The sequence below is a fragment of the Euphorbia lathyris genome, chromosome 3 (assembly GCF_963576675.1).
Source record: "Euphorbia lathyris chromosome 3, ddEupLath1.1, whole genome shotgun sequence".
Taxonomy (NCBI): domain Eukaryota; kingdom Viridiplantae; phylum Streptophyta; class Magnoliopsida; order Malpighiales; family Euphorbiaceae; genus Euphorbia; species Euphorbia lathyris.
In genome coordinates, this window is record NC_088912.1 from 11,250,235 (window position 1) to 11,271,240 (window position 21,006).

The following is a 21,006-nucleotide window of genomic DNA, read 5'->3' on the forward strand; positions in this document are numbered from 1 at the left end:
TTTGACTATTATTTGACTGTCACATTAGGCTTTCCAAATAAGTTTATCGATCAATTGAAGCAGTTTCGTGCATTTTGTCAAGTTGTTTATAACTGTGTTAATAATGTAATAAATATTTTATGCAATTTGTTGTGCTTAATTTATACATCACAAATGTAAATTCTGACATTTTGAGGGTTTTTTTTTGTTTTGCAACTGTTTGCAACATAGTAGACATTTTAGACATAATTGATGCTTAGATGTTTTGATGCAACAATTAAATAGTGAGTTAAATTGAGATATAAACTAGTTTATTCAAATTTTCTATCTGATAGGGGTAAAATTGATCCTACTTAGGAATAATAGAGAAAGTTTTCTAACATTGTATACGTTAGAGGTGAATTTACATTTCTTCAAAAACAATAGCGGTAAATTTGGACCTTATCCTTATTTTTATATTTTGTAAGAATTTGGGCACCCTTAATTGAGGGACTCTGGGTGAACACCCCTTAATTGAGGGTCCTTTACTTATCCAGATTATCTTATTTGTCTCCTAAACTTTAAATATATCTCATTAATCAACCATTATATACGTCAATCATTGATCATTTAGACAAAGATGACCTTCTAACAAGTGTGATTTATCAACATTTGACTTGATCAACCAATATTTACATGGATTAATAATTATTTGAACTTTTATATAAGCATATGTTAAAGTTTAAAAACATTTATGTCTATTACAAAGTTCAAGCGTTATCATATTTGATAAGGGCATCCAGTGGACTAAATGTGTCGAAACGGATAGTGAGAGAAGTTGAGCCAAAGGGAAACACACCTAGGGAAAGAAATGACAAGTTAAGGGGCATCTCCTTGAGAAGTCCAAGTTAAGGCTGGGGAAGTACCCAAATGGTGGATCACATAAACCAACGGGTCACATAAGCCACATGGCGAATGAGGAGGAGGAAGGAAGGAGGAAGTGAAAAAAGAACCACACGACAATATCTAAGGGATACACGACATATCATTCACTTGGCAAAGTTCCTGAAATGTACGGTGTGTCACTCACTTGGCATGTCATGCAAGCCACCGTCATATGATATTACTTCATTCGCTAAGGAGACTAGTCTGACACCAGCTTCTCTTAATTACAAGTTTGTCACCCATGCCATCAACTTATTACAACCTTGCACCCTTTACCCTTATCCACATGCTACCCCTTAACCTTATATGTTTAAGTATTTGTATATTTTGGCTTTCATGTAATTTTGTCAATAGGTTTAGAGGATGATATAAATTCATCTCTTTCTTTGTAATGAACCAAATTTTATGAATCAAATATTAATTTCTCTTTGAGAGTTGTTTTAGGGTTCATCCCTCTTAATAAATGGGGTTTTCTAATTCCTACGGGTTTAGCTTATATATCTTGGGGGTTTTATGGCTCCTTCAAGTTTAGCTTGAAAATATCTTTGATAATTTACGATTAGTTAGTATTAGAGCCAATCGTTTCCTAACCCAAAACTTCTTTTAACAATGGAAGCCACTGATAAGAAACTCGATGATTGGAGAGCCGAAATGAGTGAGCAAAATTAGGCATTTGTTGAGGAAATGAGAAAGACGAGAGCATTTTGGGAGAGTCTCAAGGTAGATATTCAAAATGCCTTGGGGGTTAGTAACGAATAAATGAAAAAGACCCAATATTGTCTCCTAGAGATTCATCACCCATCTTTCCTCCACTACACATTCAAGAGGTAAATCCTAACTTTTCAATTTCTCATGTTGAAGTTATGGATAATCAAATTACTAGTGAGAAGTTGAATGTTTCTGATGTTGATGGTGGTTTAGATTCTCATTGTGAGTTTGTTGATAATGAAATTGTAAATGTGAGTTTGAATTCATGTATGGATGAGGAGGAAGGAGGGCTCGTATGTGAGAATATTGGGAGGTTGATTTTGTGTGTGGTAATATTGAGAAAGCTCATGTTAGAAAGGGTGTTCCCCATGTGTTTGATAAAATTCCCATTAGGCATAACTTCATTTGTATGTTTGAGGGAAGTGAGAGTATTTATCTTGAAGAAGGGGAGAGTGACTTTGGGCTTCCTTATGTGTGGAGGTCGATGGCTATGTGATGGGAGAGATATTGGTGGATATGTGATGGGAGAGATATTGGTGGATCGAGATGAAGCTATGTGTGATGTTATAAAGATTGATGCTTGCCACTTGCTCCTAGGGAGACCATGGCAATTTGATTGTGGTGCCTCACATGTGGGAAGAAGTAACATTTACACCATCTGCCAAGACAACATCTAGTACAACCTTACGCATTGGAAAAGTTCTTCTATTCAGAAAGGGAAGGCTACGTTGAGTGCCTGTTCAACTCAGGAGTTAATTTTGAATGAATGCATAGGCAAAATGGTGGAGATTAATTCAAGGGAAGTTGAACCAATGTTCGAATATGTCAAGGATGCCACTTCACAAGAGAAACTTCAAGGGCTTGCACCCTTGGGGAAAATACCATGTGATATTGCATCTGATCTCGAGGATCGCGTACCAAGTCTTCTCCATGATAGCTTGAGCTCTAGAAAGAAGAATGAAAGGTACATTGTGAGGCCTCTAGGAAGACCCGAGACTCCTAACACGGTATAATACGAATGGATCAAATCTCCCACTTGGTAAAGTCTGAACTTATTGTTTTGTACTTTGTTGAAATGTATGACTTGGGATATATGTGGTGTTTGTTGAGGGAGCATCACCCCTATGAGGAATCTATGAGATGTAACCTTATAGTGAAGAATATGAGCTTTGTGGAGTATTTTGCTGAATGGGAATGGCATCCCAGGTGATACAGAAGAGATGGGAAAGTTTCAAGAGTTGCGGGATAATGTCCAAGTTAGTGAAGAGGCAACTAGAATTCCCAAGGTCATTAACTCAAGACAAGGAATGAGCTTATACAAGTGTTCATGAGATCACTATGAAGTGGTCGATAAACTTCACTGGGATATTCCATTTGATGCTGGTAGAAAGCGGATGACGAATTTCAAGAAGGATGAGACATGGGGAGAGTCCCAAGTCGAAAAAATGGGATAAAGCTTGTATGAAGGATGTGAATCTAGAAGCTGCGGAATGGGCTTTATGAATTCATTTCGAACAACACTTTGGTTCGATTTGAAAGCTTTGAGTCTGTTCAAGATCAACGAGTTCTTCCATACGCAACAAGTAACTTGAGGTCAAGTTCTTTTCAAGATGGAGTGTATGATGAAGGCATCCAGTCGACTAAATGTGTGGAGATGGGTAGTGAGAGAAGTCGAGCCAAAGGGCAACACACCTAGGGAAAGAAATGATAAGTCAAGCGGCATCTCTTTGAGAAGTTCAAGTCAAGGCTGGGGAAGTACCCAAATGGTGGATCACATAAGCTAGTGGGTCACATAAGCCTCATGGCGAACGAGTAGGAGGAAAGAAGGAGGAAGTGAAAAAAGAACCACAAGGAAATATCTAAGGGATACATGACGTATCATTTGGTTGGCAAAGCTCCTGAAACATATGGTGTGTCACTCACTTGGCATGTCATGCAAGCCACCGCCGTACGGGATTACTTCATTTGACAAGGAGACTAGTCTGACATCAACTTCTCTTAGTTACAAGTTTGTCACCCATGCCATCATCTTGTTGCAAGCTTTCACCCTTTACCTTTATCCCTATGCTACACCTTAACCATATCTCTTTAACTATTTGTATATTTTGGCTTTTATGTAATTTTGTCGTTAGGTTAGAGGATGATATAAATTTACCTCTTTCTTTGAAATGAACCAACTTTTATCAATCAAATATTAATTCTCTTTGAGAGTTGTTTTAGGGTTCATCCCTCTTAACAATGGGGACTTCTAATTCCTACGGGTTTAGCTCATGAATCTTGGGGGTTTCACGACTCCTTCAAATTTAGCTTGAAAATATCTTGGATAATTTACGATTGAAAATTATCACTGTTACCCGATCTGCATCAGTATTAGTAACAAGCATTAATGTTCACTTAGACCCTAAATTATCAAATGAATTTGGATATTCACCGTTAGTTTTGACTTTTATTAAAATCTTTCAATGAAGATTCAAAGCATTCTAAGATTTAGATTTAATAAGTCTAGAATAACAAAATTCATCATTTGATTAATGGAAAAGAAAATGTTGCAAGAAAATTAAAATAATTACACTAACTAACCTGTAGATAAGTGGACAAGCAACTTTAATTTAGGGCAAGTTTTAGCAAAGCACGTAACATTCTTAGCTCCCATTGTATTGGTACCAAATGCAACATCGTACCTGCATATAAATTTAAATGGTTGATTTTTACTCCTTTTTTCAAGTAGATCTGTTCATCAATCCAGGTATCTATCCGTCCCACCCAGGTTCATGTACAACGGGTTAGACTTCGACAATAAAAACTAATATTAAAGTTCGATTTTATTATTTGGCCTGTGGGTGAACTTGGATTAAGAATATGATGAACCGGTCTTGTCCAGCGCGTCTCGTGTTATCAATATTAATTATTAAATTTATTTATTTATATATTAAATATTTATTTTAAGTATAATTTTAATCTTTATAGGTAAATATATATATATAAATATATATATATATATATATATATATATATATATATATATATATATATATATATATATATTATTTTTAGGTTGTCTTATTCGGGTTGAGTTTGTGATTTGATTTTAAGCATGAACACGCCTAAGTTAAGAGCAGGGGAGTAGATGAGGGCGTGCAAGGAGTGCTAACGCACAGGACCTCAAAATTATAAGGGCCCTAAAATTTAAGATGTGCTTAGTCGAATATAGATATTAGCTTAAAATAATAAAATAATAATATAATGTAATAAGATTTATTTACACTTTTTCATTACATTGAGTGCGTATGTGATTTAGATATTCAACCATTCAAAATTTACAACCTTAATACAAAATTCTATTAATTAGTAAGGGTTTAAGAAAATTTAGTACAGGGGCCCCAAAAAGTTTAAGACGACCCTGGTTAAGAGCAGAGTGAGCTGCACTAGAATTAACCTGAGCATTTAAAAGCTCGTTGAACTGGTCTGAGCCCAATTCAACTTAGTTCGAACCATTAACCTATCTATTTTCAAGAAATTTGTTGCTAGTTTTCTTTTCTTTTGTTATATATGTAAATTTGAGCCCAAATTTCCAATGCTTTAGAAATGGGACTGGATATCGAACCAGTGTGATGATTGTTCAACTGATTGAACCAAAATGATTCAACCCGATACTGTCATAAATATATTATATATAAATTATAATATATATAATAAAATCTCATTTAGTTAAACATAATATAAAAAAATTACAAATCCAAAAACAAATTCTTAATTTAACACAACATAAATATTAAAATTGAAGTTAATTAATTCAAATTATTCCTATTTATAATTTAGGATTTAACATTTAATTTTTTTTATCATCAAAACAGTCTTAATTTTTTCCTTTTTTAATTTTTTTTTCTCAAAAAACTAGTATCAATCGGTTTAATCAGTTCCCAGTTTGATCTGGTTCAATCCGATTTAATATGAATAAACCGTAGCACTTATAATTGGACTGGATTCATAACAGTTCGTGATCCAACCGGTCAAACCTACCAATCCAGTTAGGTTTTTAAAATATTGCAAATTTCTACCATGAGGGCAAAATATGTTTTGCACAAATTGTATTAATCAAATTCTTTATTTTACTGACAATGTAAATCATTTTTTTTCTTACAAAAATTACTTCATTTTTCTACTTATAAATGTTTGAAATCATTTGGGTAAATAATTTATTAATCTCTGAGTTAGTCCATTTATTTTAAAAAAACACAATATAAAGTCTATTAATATATCGACAAAACTAACTATTTAGAATTTCCATCTATAAATTTTATATAAATGATAAGTTTATCCTTCTACCATTAATTAATTTAGGTTAATACACATATATGCGTTTTAGCATACATGTCCCTATATCAAATAAACACCTCCACCTCACCTGCCACCTGAACTAAAAAATGTCCGTCATATATTTTGGAGATGAAATTTTATACTATTGAATTTTATGTGCCAATTTCTCCAAATTTGTCGTTAAAAAGGATCATACCGACAGAATTACTGATAAAAAAGATTCCCTATTAAAATTATAGATTTACTAATTTAATCACCCCTATTATTAATTGTGCCGTAGTGGTGTGATGACTAGACTAATAGAGTTATACGAAATAAGCTAATGTTCAAATATGGATATATTTGTCTGTTCTTAACAATTAAGAATGTATATTTGATTGTTTATTTGATATAAAGGCAATTGTTGTAAAACAGACAAATATATGGACATATATATATTAACCTATTAATTTATTTAGATGTTCTTTAATTGAGTTTTATATGAATTTTTTATTATATTAATGCAAGTATGACAAGTAACATTAGTAATAATATCACATTAAGTGTTTTAAATAAAAATATGTAATTAAAATTAAAATAATATAATATTTTAATTTAAATAATAGTGAATCCATTTTTTATATAATAAAATATTTTATTTTATGTGGTATTTATAATTATAAATTATTGAATATATATATATATATATAATCAATAATATATTTTTATAAAAATTATTTTAATAAATAATTATAAATAAAAGGCTTAATAAATCAAGAGCCTCTTGAAATTGCCTAAAAAGCTTGATTGGCCTAAAGTTATAAAGTGTCTTGTTTGCCCCCCTAAACTTGCTTAAAATAACCTATTGACTACATAGATTTGTTTAAAATGACCTATTAGCCCATTGAACTTACTTGCATTGATTCATTTGCTTTCCGAACTTGTTTAAAGTGATATACATTTTAATTCGTCTAAACCAGTAAACAAATTCTAAACTTACAAAATAAAGGCTTAATATGTGATTTTAAGTGTTTAAAACAAATTAACTTTATGTTTCGTACATCTTTATAGAGTTTTTATAAATTTAATCATGACAGTTTAAACAAGTTTATAGAGCTAATAAGACGTCATATAAGTTCAAGGAGCCAATCAAGCTTTTTGGATAAATTCACAGGGCAACTGATGTTTTAAGCCTAAATAAAATGATAAATGGTCTATCTACAATGAGTTAGTTTCATATTCGATAAATCAATATATTAAAAAATCAATAATGTAAAATTTAGCTATTTTTTACTAAGTTAATTAATGTTAGCTTGAGTGGTTAAAGACCTTAAATCGCTTAAATTAAAGATCTCGAGTTCGAATCCTCGTCTTTAATCGAAAGATGATCCACCTAAATAATATCAAACAAACCTTAAACTGAGAACATAGTAAATTATAAAGAAAATATATGTTTTTTTACTAAAATAGTATATATCAGAATTAAGGGTTAATTACAAGTAGATGTCTTGTGGTTACACGGATTTGCAGATGGATACTTGTTGTATTTTTCTTTACAAACGCAACCATGTAGTTGCAAAATATTGTTTTTTCTTTACTTTGCCAAATTTGACCGATAACGACCTTAAAATAAAAAATTTCAAGAATTAAAATTGTCTAGTATCATATTTACTATGGAACCATAATTTTTAAGTTTTCAAAATCAACATTTTTTTAGTTTCTCTCTCTAAACATTAACTTTCTCTCTCATGAAAAACAATACCTAAATGATCTCAAACCTAAAATACTGAAGAATTAAAGTTTCTTAAAATATCATTTAACTCTTGATAATTTTCATTTCGAGATAGTTATCGGCCAAATTCTGACAAAGTGAACCAAATGTAAAATTTTGCAAACCATATGATTGGATTTGCGAAACAAATACCACAAATACCCATCTACAAATCGACAAAATCATATGACATCTATATGTAATTAACACTAATAACACATAAAATATTATAAGTTATAATTACCTTTCATCAAATTTGGTGGTGGCAGCAAAATTAAGAACAAAGTCCAATTCATTCTTCATTTCTTCCTTCAAGGATGAGTTTTTTATTCCCAAATCTTCATAACCAACATCACCACAAATAACCTTAATCTTTTTGGTGATAATAGAATTAAATTTTTCTCCCAATTTTTCCTTTACCACTCTAAACAATTCCTTCTCCATTACCTATATATAATTAATAGAATCCATCATATATAGATAAAAAATGATAAACCTCGAAATATTAGTGAGAGACTTCCTTAAAAAGCAGTCCAATTGAATGGGTAAATTACACATATGGTCAGTGAACTTCAATTCTTGAATTTTACATTTTTTAACACCGGTGGTCACTCAACGCCTCAAAACAACCGTTGAGGGTCTCAAAATAAAAAATTCGAAGAGTTAATGATATTCTAAGAAATTTTAATTCTAGAAAATTTTCGTTTTGAGGTCATTTAGATGTTGTTTGGTTAGCAGAGATGGTGAACTTTTAGAGAGAGAAAGCTCCAAAACAGTTGATTTTGGAAAATAAAAAAATGTGGTTTCATAGTAAATGTCGTTCAGGACAACTTTTATTCTTGAATATTTTCATTTTGAGATCGTTAACGGTCATTTTGAGGAGATAGCTAAAGTTGAGTAGTCACCGGTGTTAAAAATTATAAAGTTCAGTGGGCATGATACCGTTAAAAATTAAATAGTGACCACAATGTTAAAATGGATAAAGTTCAGTGGTCATGGGTGTAATTTACCCCAAATTGAATTGAAATTATTATTATAAACAAATATTTTTTACCATGATAGTAAAATTTAACTTTTTCAATAATGTTAAAACTAAATTTGACTGTTACGGTTGTTAACATTAGGGTAAAATTGTTTAAACAGTATGAATAAAATTAGTTTTAACTGTCAATATTATGTATTTTTTGTACCTTATCCCTGTTATTAACAGAAGATATACAATTTCATATCCGATTGGATGGCCAGAATGATGGAAGTTGCAAGAAGACCGGAACGTATAATTGCATATGAAAGAAAAACTCATATTTTTCATTAATGCGATTTGAAATTATACTGTCCGGTAAATATTAGGTTTATAATTACATTGTTTTTCACGTGAATGCTAAATCCACTCTTCCGAACTAAATCGGTACCTTATTCTTAAAATAAACATATGGCAAAAAAATCCTAAAAAATTAAAATTGTTACCTCACTATGGAAACGTTGAGTTGCAGAAATGTCACCTGAAGCTCTTAAAAGAAGATAAAGCTTCTTCACATTTGGTTGAACTCTCAATATCTTTTCTATAAATACTGCATTAATAATTAAACACAAAATCAATTAATAATTATAACCCGATAAAACTATAAATGAGTCGAGTCGCTCGGTTCCATAAAATATCAACCATGTTCTACTCGATTTAGAAACTAGATGAGCTTGAGAACAATATTGACTCTAAATTTATAAATGAACCGAGATTGAGCACATAAAAAACTTGTGGATAGCCATGGTTATAGATTCACGAACAAACTTGATTATAATATTGATGGAGATTGGTGAGCAAGCTCAATTTGATTATTTTTTTAATAATAGTATTTTTTATAAAAGGGAAAATATAAAACTATGTAGTTTTATAAAACTCGCCTCAAAAACTCGTGAATAGTCGTAGTTGTAGCTTCATGAACAAGTTTGATTATAATGTTGATAAACAGATTTGTGAGCAAGCTGGATTCAATTTTTTTTTTAATAATAATATTTTTATAAAAGGGAAAATGTAAAACTATATAGTTTTATGAAACTCAGCTCAAAAACTCGTAAATAGCCATGGTTGTAGGTTCATGAGCAAGTTTGATTATAATGTTCGTAAACAGATTCTTGAGCAAGCTCGATTCAATTTTTTTCTAATAATAATATTTTTATAAAAGGGAAAATGTAAAACTACGTAGTTTTACATAGTTTCATGTGAAATTTTAGTTTTGTAAATTTTAAAATGAACATAGTTAATTAGCTGTTCGTGAGCAAAGTTTATGAACAGAATTAACGAGCTCCTCACCGAGCAAAACTCGTGAAAAAATAAACTTTCGGTTGAGTTTTTTTTAAGAACCCAACTCGAACATGATGTTGAGCTCGAACTGAGTCCATTTTTTTACGAAGCCAAGCATAAACATGCCAAAACTCAGCCCGGCTGGGTTGGATTACAACCCTAACCCCCGATTATTTGTTTTCGACTCTACCGCTCCCTATAACGGACGTAAATTTCCAATGATACGTGGTTGAGTAGTTTACCGACAGATGCATTTTCGAAAGAGAAAAAAAAAAGATGGTACCTTTGGCAAGCAAACCAGTTACTCCGGTGACTAAAATGGCCTTATTCTCAAGAAACTGAACAATGTTTTCAAACTCCATTTTTGCAAAAACAAATCGGAAGTTGGAGATGCTAAACATGTGAAAATCAAGTTGATTTATAACATTTGTGTCAATAAATGAATGAAAATTGAAAAGACATCATAATTTAATTCGTGTGCATAGTAGGTAAAGGGCTCCTCATACTACAGTTTCATAAAATTTCATTGGGATCTGTGATTTGCTACGATATTGAGAGGGTAAATTAGACTCCTGACCACTGAATTTTATCAATTTAACATTGTAACCATTGAACTTCAATTCTTAATATATAGTATGGCCATTGAACATTACACTTTTTAACACCCGTGATCACTCAACATCTCAAAAACCGTTGACGGCTTCAAAATAAAAAAATCCGAAAAGTTAATGATATTTTAATGAACTTTAATTCTTGAAATTTTTCGTTTTGAGGTCATTTAAATGTTTTTTGGTTAGAAGAGAGAATGAATTTGTAGAGAGAGAAAGCTAAAGAAATGATTTTAGAAAATAAAAAATGTGATTTCATGATAAATGTTATTCTGAACAACTTTAATTTTTGAATATTTTCATTTTAAAATCGTTACCCGTTATTTTAAGGAATTAGTTAAAGTTCAGTGGTCACCAGTGTTAAAAAGAATAAAATTCAGTGGTGGCTATACTATTAGAAATTAAAGTTCAGGAGCTATAAGTAAAATTCAGTGAACATGGGTGTAATTTATCCGATATTGATACAGTAAAACCTCTATATAGGAATACACTTGGGACCGGACTATTTGTATAACAATTGGGAGGTTATTCCTATATAGAGGTTGGTATAACAAAGACTCTCAGCACTTGGGACCAAACTTTTATATAACAATTGGGAGGTTATTCTAATATAGAGTATTCCTATATAGAGGTTCTACTGTAGTAAGTAGAAGAAAATATCCTTATCTAAACTTTTTTTTTTTTTTTTGACAAAAACCTTATCTATTTTTATGTATTTTGGTTTAGGTTGCGCCAATTCTAAGTCTAATATATGGAATCGGATCCTCTCCTGTTGAACTAAAACAGGAGAGGATCAGTTAATAAAATCTCAGCCCTTGGTTCAATTTAAGGGCTGTGATTTTAATTAAATGGTCTTGTTTTAAAGTTAAAAAAGAGCTAGTTGTTTAAGATTTTTTATACGAAGACTCTCACTCATATCTCCTCCAATTAATTAATTAATTTTTTATTTTTTATTTTAAAAGTTAAAAAAATTAAATAGTTAAATAAAAGATGCGTCACTTAATTAGGTTTTGTTTTTTTAATTGAAGCCTGAACGGATTAACTTATATTCATTGCGGCTATATTCATAACAATTTTATCTCTCCTGTTTTTTTAATATTATTTATGTTTAATATATCTTTAATAGCTTTTCTTGCTTTTAATAGTCATTTTCTTAATTTTAATAGTCACTTTCTTATCCTAATGGATTATATATTAGATTTAATATATATATGTATGAAGTTTTATTCTTTACTGGTTTTATTTGTACTTAAAATTTTATGATTTAATGAAATATTAGCATTACTATTTAAAAAAAAAAGTGCATGAACTTTAAATTTTGAAAACATTCATTTTAAAATCATTGAATTTCACAATAGACTTTTATTTTAGGAAAGACAAAAATGAAATACTTTTCAATTGTATATATAATTAATTATATTAACTTGTGCATGTAAGGTCACCTTTTTTTTCCCTGATAGAATCATGTAAGGTCACTTTACCAGTTATAGGTCCAGCCTTTATTTAAGGATAGTGTTATTTTTGTTGGATAATGCATAAAATTATATAATTAATTTAAATATTAACTAACACTTTCTTTTATGAAAAGTCTTGTGTATTCGTAAATAATCGTATCCATTATAAACAATCATGTTCGTTTATAAATAATCGTGTCAGTCTATGAATAATAGAATTTTCATAATCCTAATCGGAATTGAAATTTTATTACAAGAGATTAAGAATTAGTAAGTTTTATTTGTTTAAAATTTAATAGAAGCAAATGAAAGTTATAATTCTATTGAAATTAGATTCTATATACTATATGATATAATTATATTTTAGTATTAGTGTTTTTTATTTTTTTGCAAATTATATTAGTATTGGATATATATATATATATATATATATATATATATATATATATATATATATATATATATATATATAATTTTTTATATCAATAATATATTTTAATGGGTATATTTATGGGTATCCGCATGAGTAACCCTAACGATAATGGATTGGGAATCGCCGTGGAGCGGGGATAGCGATTACCGTCTCCAACCCATCTCCTGGAATGGGGATAGTTTTCCTTTCTATCCCCAACCCTATAAAAATGGGTATTGGGAATCCCCGACCCTAATGGGGTGGGACTCAATAGATATGGGTATTACCTGTCCCATTGACAAGTCTAGTTACACTTGCAAAAAAAAAAAAATATAAAGTGTAAAAATACTCATAATGTCTGCAACCAAAAGTAATTTGATCCTAACGTTGACAAGTTGGATCAATTTTCAATATTATTATAAGACACAAATATATTGTTGCTTATTCTCCATCAGTTGTCTATTAGTTAGTTCCAATAAATATTTCACATTTTTTGTTATTTAATAATAGAATGTAATATTAATATTTTTAAATTCCACCTAGTTAGATAATCAATCTTAAGACTCAATCTTAAGTCCACTATGATTCTAACTTTTTAGGGATAAGATGCAAAAATATCCCTAACGTTTACAACCAGAAGGAATTTTACCTCTAATGGTAGCAGTCAAAAGCAATTTTACCCCTAACATTGTCAAGTTGGATCAATTTAAGCATCAAACTGTCTTCTCGGTCATGAATCTTGTTATCTGCACTTCACATATGAGTCAATTTATCACTCATTAGTAACATATGATTAGACGTGGAAAAAAAATTAAGAAAAAATACTGTCTATTGTATTAGTTGGATAAAAAAAAATTCAAAATATTTCCCAAAATTATAAATATTAATCTCTAATTATATTATTAAATCACATAAATATTAAATATATATTTTTTAAAATGAACTGATATGAAATTGGTGCAAAATAAGGTACAAAATATCTGTGTTTTATAATAATGTTTGAAATTGACCAAACTTGCCAACGTTAGGGATAAAATTGTTTTTGGTTGCCAGGGTAAAATTGTACAATTTTAAACGTTAGGCGTAAAATTGCTCATGGCTGTAAACATTAAAGGTATTTTTGCACTTTATCTCAATTTTTTTTTATTAGAATAAAAATTTTCAATTAATTTTAATTCTAACATTTCTAATAATTTAATAACTCAACCACCCAATTCCAATCCGTGTGGACTGATATTTTCTAGTCACATTGATATCAACATCTACACCATTGAATGAAGCTTTAATTTTTGTTTTAGTTGATGAAGTTAATTTCAATATGTATATTTCACATCAAAGAAAATTATATTAAGGTGTGCATTTAAGGTCACTTTACTAGTTATATGTACACAACTCTTTATTTAGGATATTAAAATGGGTTAGTTACATAAAACTCATGTTTATGAGAAAAAATATAAATGTCTCAAAGTGGTGATATGTATTCCTTATATGTTAAACACTCCCAATCCTATGCTCAATATGTCATTAACGACACAACCCTTGATTTTTTTTTTTTTTTGAGAAAAGTTGGTTTTATCTACAAATAATTTTAGATAAAAAAATATTCAAACGAGCAAATTCACCTATCACAAGTGGAAAATGAAATAATATAATTTGAATTTGAATAATCATATTTTTTTAATCTGGATAATCATATTAAATATTAATCCAACAGTTTTCATAGGTTTGTATATTTATATTGCGGTTAAGGTGCAAAAATACCCCTAACGTTTTGGGTCATGAGCAATTTTATCCCTAACATCTAAAATGGTGCAATTTTATCCATAACATTGATAAATTGAGTCAATTTGAGAAATAATTCATCAAACTGTCTTCTCGGTCAGTAATCTTGTCATCTACACTTCACATATACGTCATTTTTATCAGTAACAAATCACAAACATATGTTGGGATGTGAAAAAAATAAAAATATATATACTCTCTTTTGTACGAATTAGATAAAAAAAATTCAAAAAATTCATCGAATTTATAAATATTAATCTCCAATTCTATTATTAAATTATAAAAAACATTAAATTCTTTTTTTAGAACAAATTGATATGCAATTGGTGTAGAATAAGGCACAAAAATATTTGTGTTTGATAATATAGTCTGAAATTAACCCAAATTATCAACGTTAGGGTGCTCTTGGCTACCAATGTTAGGGGTAAAATTGCACCATTTTAAACGTTAGGAGTAAAATTGCTCCTGGCCTAAATATTATGAGTATTTTTACACCTTAACCCTTTATATTAATATACAAAACAGCCTTTTTATTTTTTTTGGTAGGAAAAAAAATTTAGGTAAGGGGTAGGTCTACCCACTTCCAAGGTCAGGGCAAACCACAGACCTTACAGTGGAATTTTTATTATTATTATTATAATTTAACTAATCATTAATGGAATAAAACTCATCACCTAATTCATAAACAAAAAAACGGATAAGATAATGGGAAAAACAAAAACTGTAAAGAGGAAATGAGGAATAACTGTTGTATTTGACAAAATTGAAATAAATTTTGGGTTTTATGATAAAATGATGCGGACATCCTAACTGAGATCTCTGATCACAGGCGCTCTGGCGAATCCCCAGACATCAGACCCACGAAGGTTCTACCTAGGAGGGCGGATCCCCAAGACAAGCAAGTGGGGCGAATCTAGGAGTACGCAAGGAGGCGTATCAACATCTACCACGGGCGGATCTCTAGGTTTACTTCCTCCCGAAGTAATTCACCAACAACCCTGACAATCCGTACCTGCACCAATGTACTATTTGCCGGGGCGTATCACCTATTTTACCCTTTTATGGATAGCCTTATTGTAACCCTAGTAGGGGTAATCCTTGTCTTTTGTTATCATTAAGGGGAAGTATTTAAACCCTCATTTTGTAAGAATGAAAGAAAGAAACTTTTAATCAATCAACTCTTTCTCTTTGAGAATTCAAGGTTTAATACCTTTTATCTTGGGATTCACTCCTTCTAGTTTAGCTAGAGAATAACATCTTTGTGGGTTTACGATTAAAACCTCCATTTATCGCTTTCAATCTGTATCAGTTGGTATCAGAGCCGATCGTTTCCTGACCTGAAACTTCTTTTGGCAATGGTTCAACCCCGACAACCGCAAGATTCCATGGAAACCAGTGACCGGAGGTATGAGGAGCTGAGGGAGCACCTCGCGGAGCAGATCCAAGCCAGCCATGGACGGCAGAGGCAAACCGATCAACGGTTCCTGGAGCTAACCACCTCCTTAGAAAACTTCAAGCTGGAGGTTCTGGCGTTAATCCGACCAACCACGGGAGGATCGACCCAGAGAAAGGAAGGAGCCCTTGAACAACCGCTTCCACAAATGGGTCCTAGGGATCCTGAGGTAAGAAGACCCAACTTTGTCATTGTGTATAACGCTGATAGTGATAGTGATGACTTTGAGGGTATCGGAAATGATGATACCGTTAGAACTATGAGGGATGTTGGGCCTGTTGACAACCGATGTGTGGAGGTTGCTAGGGGATACCCAGGTCTAGGGAACTTTGATAGAGATGATGCCTTTAAGCTAAAAATAGACTTACCGTCTTTTAGAGGCGAACTGGATATAGAGGGGTTCTTAGACTGGCTATCGGAAGTTGAACGTTTCTTTGAGTATGCTGGGATTCCTGATGAGAGGAAAGTAAGGCTGGTGGCGTATCGCCTGAAGGGTGGCGGATCAGTTTGGTGGGATCAGATGAGGGAAGAGAGAAGAAGAGGGGGCAGAGATCCGATTCGATCTTGGCTACGGATGAAGGCGATGTTGAGGGAGCGGTTCTTTCCGTCGGATTATGAGCAGTATATTTACAGCTCCTACAGGGGATGCTCTCAAGGGACCCGAAGTGTCCATGAGTATACCTCAGAGTTCTTGAGGCTATCAACAAGGGCCAACTTGTCTGAAACTGAAAGCTAAAAGACCTCTAGGTATCTAGAAGGGTTGAGATACAACATCCAGGATCGTATTGGCATACAGATGGTGGTTCGAGTACAAGATGCTAGGAATTTAGCCCTCAAGGCTGAATTCCAACTGACCGGGAGATCCAGGAGATCCGCCACTACTGAGTATACGCCTAGAGGAAGAGATAACGTGAGGTCTTATGACAAAGGCAAGCAGGTGGCGAGTGCCAGTGGGGCCAAGGTTAACAGTGTGGGAAGGGGATCTGTTGGAGATACTAGGCCATACAAGGAAGCACCTATACCACCTAAGAGCAACAATCCGTATGTGAGGCCAGCACCTTTCAAATGTTTTCGGTGCAATGAGCCAGGCTATAGATCCAACGAATGTCCTAGGAGAAAGAGCGCCAACATGGTGGAGAGATATGAGGATGACTATGACGAAGGGAATGAAGTATTTTGCGAACCCTTAGGAGAAGATGATGATGAGGCGGATGAAGAGAGATACGCCATTCATGTGGTACGGCGTTTGTTAGTCTCCAGCCGGGTAGAGGGGGATCAGAGGCACCGCTTATTCAGGACCCGCTGTCTTGTGAAAGGTGGGCGATGCAATGTGATAATAGATAGTGGGAGCCAAGAGAACATTGTGAGCAGCAGCGCCGTTCAGAAGTTCGGGTTGTTGGCGGAGGCACATCCCGACCCTTATAGAGTGGGATGGATCAAAAACGTGGGTGAGCTTAGGGTGACCCAGAGATGCAGGGTACCTATTGTGATTGGTGATTACAGTGATGCAGTTTGTTGTGATGTGGTCGATATGGATGCTTGCCACCTATTGTTGGGCCGACCCTGACAGTTTGATAACGATGCCATCCATGCAGGAAGAGAGAACACTTACAGATTTGTGAAGAATGGGGTGAAGTTCGTCCTTACGCCAATGATGAGAGAGCCAAAGGCCGACGAGAAATCTACTTTGGTAGTCTGTCCTACACACAGATCGTTTGTCAGCGAATGTGAAGAGATCCAAATGGTGTATGTGGTAATGGTTAAGGCGAATCACGAATCCGCCCAAAGGGACGAAAGGGAGATGCCGAATGAAGTGACCCGCCTACTTGGCGAATATCAGGATCTGTTCCCTAACGAAATGCCAAGTGGGTTACCACCTTTGAGGGACATCCAACATCATATCGATCTTGTGCCCGGGGCTAGTTTACCAAGCCTCCCACACTATCGAATGAGCCCAAAGGAGAATGACATCACGAGACAGAAAGTGGAGGAACTCATCAAGATGGGATACGTTAGGGAGAGTATGAGTCCTTGCGCCGTTCCAGCTTTACTTACACCGAAGAAGGATGGGTCTTGGCGGATGTGTGTTGACAGTAGGGCTATTAACAAGATCACCATCAAGTACAAGTTCCCGATTCCAAGGTTGGATGACATGCTGGACCAACTTGGCGGATCTCGAGTCTTCTCCAAGATTGATCTCAGGAGTGGTTATCATCAGATACGAATCCGATCTGGGGATGAGTGGAAGACCGCCTTCAAGACGAGAGATGGATTGTATGAATGGTTAGTTATGCCATTTGGGATGACCAACGCCCCCAGTACTTTTATGAGACTGATGAATCAGGTGCTTCGCCCAGTGATTGGGAAATTCGTAGTTGTGTATTTTGATGATATTCTGATTCATAGCCAGACCTTGGCGGAACATGAGGAGCACTTGCGGACCGTATTTGACCTGTTAAGGAAACACCAGTTATACGCCAATACCAAGAAGTGTGACTTTGTCATGGAGAGCCTGGTTTTCCTTGGGTTCGTGGTCAGTGGGAATGGAATCCAAGTTGATGGGGAGAAGGTAAGAGCCATCCGAGAATGGCCCACTCCAAGGAACGTGGGGGATATCAGGAGTTTTCATGGGCTAGCAACGTTTTATCACCGATTCATTAAGAACTTCAGTTCCATAGTGGCCCTGTTGACAGAATGTTTGAAGAAGGGAAGGGGGTTCGAGTGGGCGGACGCCCAAGAAGAGAGCTTCGCCTTGATCAAGGAAAAGCTGAGTACAGCGCCAGTGCTGGCGTATCCCGATTTTGATAAACTGTTTGAAGTTGAGTGTGATGCCAGTGGAATTGGAATTGGTGGTGTCTTGATGCAAGAAAAGAGGCCCATTGCATACTTCAGTAAGAAGCTCTGTGAGGCACGGCAAAAGTGGGCAACGTATGATCAAGAGTTTTATGCTGTAGTGAGGGCGTTGAAAGTATGGGAACATTACTTGGTGGGAAAAGAATTCATCCTCTACACTGACCATCAAGCTCTCAAATACCTGGGAAGTCAGAAGCAACTTCGAAGCTCCATGCATGCCCGGTGGTCCGCCTTCATAGATAAGTTCCCCTATAAGCTTATCCACAAGGCTGGAAAACAGAACAAGGTGGCGGACGCCTTAAGTCGAAGGGTGTCACTAATCAAGACAGTTAACCTGGAGACCGATTGTTTTGAACATATCCGAGGGGAATATGTGGCGGATCCTGATTTTGGTAGTATCTGGGAAAAGTGTAAGAACCAGCATGGAGATGGAGCGTATCACCTGATGGATGAGTATCTCATGAAGGGCAACCAACTTTGCCTACCTTGCACTTCCATTCGCAAGAAGGTTGTTCGGGATCTACATGGCGGATCCCTAGGAGGGCATTTTGGGCGAGATAAGACATATGAAGCAGTGAGTTCCCGCTATTTCTGGCCCAAGTTGAGGAGAGATGTTGCCTACTTAGTAGAACGATGCTATGTTTGCCAGACCGCTAAGGGGCGCACTACAAATGCGGGCTTGCAGTTACCTTTGCCTGTACCAAAGACCATATGGGAGGATCTGTCCATGGACTATGTCCTAGGATTACCCAGAACTCAAAGGGGCATGGATTCCATCTTTGTCGTGGTTGATCGGTTTTCAAAGATGGCTCACTTCATACCATGTCGCAAGACTAATGATGCCTCAGTGACTGCTAAGCTATTCTTCAAAGAGATTGTCAGGCTACATGGCGTACCTAAGAGCATTGTCTCGGATCGTGATACGAAGTTCCTCAGTCACTTTTGGCGGACATTGTGGGCTTTGTTCGATACGTCTCTGAAGTTTAGTACCACCGCCCACCCTCAAACAGACGGGCAGACAGAAGTGGTCAATAGAACCTTGGGAAACTTACTGCGCAGCAAGTGTAAGGATAAGCCCAGGATGTGGGATGTGGTTCTAGGCCAAGCTGAGGTCGCCTACAACGGCTCCGTACATTCGGGAACCGGGAGATCTCCATTTGAGGTGGTATATACAAAGACCCCGAATCACGTCCTTGATATAGCCCATCTTCCTCAAGGAAATGTGACTGCCAACCAGCTAGCCAAGGATTATGTACAGATGCACCAAGAGGTGAGAGAGACTCTTGAGGAGAGAAATCAGAAATTAAAGGCTAAGGCGGATGAGCACCGCAGGGACCTACAGTTTAAAGTTGGAGATGAGGTTATGGTATATTTGGGCAAAGAGAGACTCGCCAACGCCGCAAGTAGCAAGCTTCGGCCTAGGAAATACGGGCCATATAAGATCACCAAGAAGGTCAATGCCAATGCCTATCATATAGCATTACCGAACTGGCTTGGTAAAATCTCACCAGCATTCAACATCCGTGACCTTAGCCCATGGAAGCCGGATGGTCCTTTGGAGTTCAAACAGGGCGAATCGGTGCCGAGTTCTTTTAAAGAAGGAGAGAATGATGCGGACATCCTAACTGAGATCTCTGATCACAGGCGCTCTGGCGAATCCCCAGACATCAGACCCACGGAGGTTCTACCTAGGAGGGCGGATCCCCAAGACAAGCAAGTGGGGCGAATCTAGGAGTACGCAAGGAGGCGTATCAACATCTACCACGGGCGAATCTCTAGGTTTACTTCCTCCCGAAGTAATTCACCAACAACCCGGACAATCCGTACCTACACCAATGTACTATTTGTCGGGGCGTATCACCTATTTTACCCTTTTAGGGATAGCCTTATTGTAACCCTAGTAGGGGTAATCCTTGTCTTTTGTTATTATTAAGGGGAAGTATTTAAACCCTTATTTTGTAAGAATGAAAGAAAGAAACTTTTAATCAATCAACTCTTTCTCTTTGAGAATTCAAGGTTTAATACCTTTTATCTTGGGATTCACTCCTTCTAGTTTAGCTAGAGAAGAACATCTTTGTGGGTTTACGATTAAAACATCCATTTATCGCTTTCAATCTGTATCATAAAATAATTAAAATAAAAGTGTTTAATGATATAATAAAAAAAATCACATATTTAATTGTAAAATAAATATCAAACATGATGTTTGATGTAATTTCCTCTATTAAAATGGATTGATATAGGGATAAATGAAGTAAATGGGTTTTGACCCATTTACCGATCTATTTATGGTCCGTTCGTAACCTAGTCTGATTAGGATTAGGGTTATGGTCAGAGTTTAACCTATATAGATAGCTGGGGATACTAAAACCCTAACACAAGCTAACACAATATAATAGAAAATAGACTCTCTTTTTCTCTCTCTCCTATGCCCCCCCCCCCTCTCTCCTTTTCTTGGGGTTTT

General features: G+C 34.6%; 1 pseudogene; it reads right to left on the reverse strand.

Moving 5' to 3' along the window:
- LOC136223991 (fatty acyl-CoA reductase 3-like) overlaps positions 1–10,352 on the reverse strand; it is a 40,110-nt pseudogene extending 29,758 nt beyond the window's left edge.
- Positions 10,353–21,006: the final 10,654 nt, after the last annotated feature.